This window comes from Pyxicephalus adspersus, chromosome 2, assembly GCF_032062135.1.
Source record: "Pyxicephalus adspersus chromosome 2, UCB_Pads_2.0, whole genome shotgun sequence".
In the NCBI taxonomy this organism is placed as follows: Eukaryota; Metazoa; Chordata; class Amphibia; order Anura; family Pyxicephalidae; genus Pyxicephalus; species Pyxicephalus adspersus.
In genome coordinates, this window is record NC_092859.1 from 117,009,853 (window position 1) to 117,013,402 (window position 3,550).

The 3,550-nt window shown below is 39.7% G+C and overlaps 1 non-coding gene across 1 annotated transcript; it reads left to right on the forward strand.

The window, feature by feature from the left end:
* The first annotated feature begins 3,478 nt into the window (after positions 1 to 3,478).
* Positions 3,479 to 3,550, forward strand: TRNAH-GUG (transfer RNA histidin (anticodon GUG)). The gene has a single exon. It is a non-coding gene; the product is annotated as a tRNA-His (tRNA).

Consider the following 3,550-nt stretch of genomic DNA (forward strand, 5'->3'; position numbering starts at 1 on the left):
GACATTGACTGTTTTTTGTTCTTCTGTAATCATTGTTCTGCAGTTACATTTATTATCTTCTTTTTGGCCCTTGCTTATCTTCTGTATTCTGTTTATCTAGTTGCTGTCTGTGCTGACTACTGATTGCCTGCTATGACTGACTGTTCGTGATCTGTGTGCTTTTGCTATGACTCTACCTACACGTCAAATGCTCTTAAAACAGCTTGATTGGTGGACATTGTTTCTACTTGTGAAGTTTGTTCACGTGTCTTTTGTATGCACGTCAGCTTTCATTGGTGGGTACACCTAGGAGGTTTGACTAGGGAAACTTATATAAGAAAAAACAATTGTATAGGAAAAGTAGTCTGCTAGTGGTCTGCGGCTCTGGCCGGTGTGTCCCCCAGCGCGGTCAGGACAAGGAAGCCGCAAACTTTGTCTCCCGTAAGGATCGCAGGCTCGGGTGGTGGGCGGATTGTGTCTCTGAACACAACCCGCCCACTCTCCCATCGCAGGCTAAGTGAACAGTCTATATTCCTTTAGTAAATCAACCCTTGTGCCTCAGGCCTCCTCCCACACTATGCTCCATAGCACCCATGTGGGCTATTAATTCTATAGTTATGCAACTATGTGATCAGCGTCCCCAGAAATTAGTCTTTGCTGGGTCAGGGAGGAGAAGGAGGGATATTTCCAAGTACACAACACTACTAAGAATGATCCTGGTCATGTGGATGGTGGACAATGCTATTTACATGGTGACTGCTCAGTCAGGAATAGTTCAGGAATATAGCATGTTACGTTGTTGAGTCAGAATTGGGGAGAGTGGTAATTCCAGAAACAGTCTATTGCTAAACTTTGGGTTGGGAAATCATTATTATGTATGGGTGTGACATCTACAAGGATATGATATTGCTAAGTATAAATGTGAGTCATATACTGGCAACAGGTTTTTGCCAAATTTTAGGACTGGTAAACCAGATTTATGAACTAAATGAATCTGCCATCAGATAACACACTTTCAGGATTGCCACCCTTTCATAGTGTATGAGCAGCAGGAGAGGTAAGTATATACTGTCTTATTTTTTATGTATAGCTTGACTATGTAAAGTATAGTGATAGGATTACTTTGAAAAGTAAGTGGAAGGGTGTCTTACCTTTGTCTTCATTCATATCAATATCACTATGTAACAATAGGAAAACTAAGATAAATTAAAAAATTTATATATGTACAAGCAATCGAGATGTATTATAGAAGAGTGCAAAGTACAGAATGGGACAGTCCCGGTTCTTCTGGGTAATGCTAATCTTATGCAGGCCTGTTCAGAAATATTATCCATATGGTCAAAATAACCTATTTTTTCTCTTCTATGGGTACACATAGGATGGGCTAAAAAATCTAAAGGACACTAAGTTGGAGTAAAAATTACTCTTTTGACTGTACCATCATCCCATGTAAAGGTCTTCTGGAGCTAACATCACTGAACTATACTAATTGTTCTCGACATACTAAGGAATTCAAATCCAAATCTGGAAAAAATACTTTCACAAAATAAAAAAAGGTAGTCTGAAACTCTAAGGCTGTAATTGTAAAAATACAAATTATACCATAGTATACAAACATTAAACTATACATTTAAGGTTTTTGACCCTCAGGGTGGAACTTGGTTGAAATTCACTCTCTGAGAATGTTCTGTTCTATACAAAGCCGATATTTTATAACAGGAAGCAAAAAATATAAATAACAGTGAAGGACTGGGCTAGGGGTCTGAAGCACCTCTGTCTCCCCATCCAGTATTAATATTATGCTGAGATTGTGGCCCACAGTGGATATACTACTCCATATATATATATATATATATATATATATATATATATCTTAATCACAGCTGGAAGCACAGTTAGGGATTTTCCTGGGACTTTCCCTAACTTTCATAGTTAGTGACACAGAGAAATCCTAGTAGAGAGGACTCATTTGGAGTGTAGGAAAATTTTCAGCTTGTGTTTTTTATGCTAATATACATTTTTACATGACATGACATGAAAATATATATACCATGAGTCAGGTTTGTTGTGACACTTTATTAATAGGCTAATGGTATTGTAGATATTTAAATTCTATTGACCAGTCTGTTCACTCTCATTTTCTGCCTAAGATTGGATAAAGTCACCATCACCAAATAGGCAGCTCAGCTTCCAGCTTATAAACGCCTCTATTACAAAGTATGAAACTATTGCATGCAAAAGTATTAGTCACTCAGGACTGACCACAGGCGATCAAGAATGAATGGGAGCGCAGAGGTTCCCTGGATACCTACGTCACACATCCCGGGAGGCCCTTGGCTGCTCCTTCTGCGCATGTCCAAACATCTCCCGCATGCACAGAAGGAGCCCTTTCATCAATAGGGAAAATTGCAGATCTTACGCATGCACAGCGCGAGATTGGGTGACGTAGGAACAAGAACGCGGAAGAAGAGAGGAGAAGATGGTGGTGCCTGGTGTTCCCTCTGTGCCACGCTGAAGGCGGATACCAGGACGACACTGGGCCCGATGGAAGAAATGTTTTGGGTTAGTTTTGTGTTTATTTCTGCTTTAATTTCTGCTGCTTAATTTTGTTTTTTTGCGTCTCAGATGCAAGTCCACAGTCAAAACAACTTTGTTCACATTGGGAAGTCACTCTATGGCTCTCCCAGCATCACCACCACCAGACCAGACAGTATGATCCACTAAAATGTAAGTGTATTTTTCCTTTATACATAGAACACATATCAAACTTTGTCTATATTGCCTACTACATAGGGCCATGAGCAACGCAAAAAAATGACTTTTGAAAAAATTTCTTAAATTACACATTTTTAAAAGAGCTGCAAACCTGCAATTTGTGCTTTTCTGAACTGTATGGGTTGATGCTGATAGTGGTGAAAGGGTTAAACCCATTACTAATATACAGGGGGGATGAAAGGCTTATAATAGAGTACAGCTGGGATAAAGGGTTAATGGGAGTATTTAGTAAATTGATGGGATTAGTTAGTGAATACCCCTGTGAATAAGTGTTATTAAGGCAAACATAATTGACAAGGTGTGCAGCCAACAGAGAGAAAGGGTTAATGAGGACAACAGTATAGAAGTGTGAGCACCCAGTGGAAGGAAAGGGTTAAATGGTGCACACAGAAGGAAGATTTTTAATTATAACATCTACTGACTTGAATAGGTTAATTATTAGAATAAGCTAAAAAAAAGGCAATAAAAGCTTCACACACTAAAAGGGTTATTTGCTGCAATTAGGTGGGGGAATGCAGGCATGGAGAGCTCTGTGCACACTTGTAAACCTAATCACAAAGCAGTCCTTACACATGTGAGTTCAATGGTGTACAAGCTGAACATAGAAAGCCTTAAAAAAAAAAAAATAGAACTGCACATGCGTGGTATGATTGTATATTACGTCACAGCTCTCGCTCTGAAGAAAGCAAAAGACAAGCTGAAACATCAGCAGCCCGAGTAGCTCGCCGTGATCGTATAGTGGTTAGTACTCTGCGTTGTGGCCGCAGCAACCTCGGTTCGAATCCGAGTCACGGCA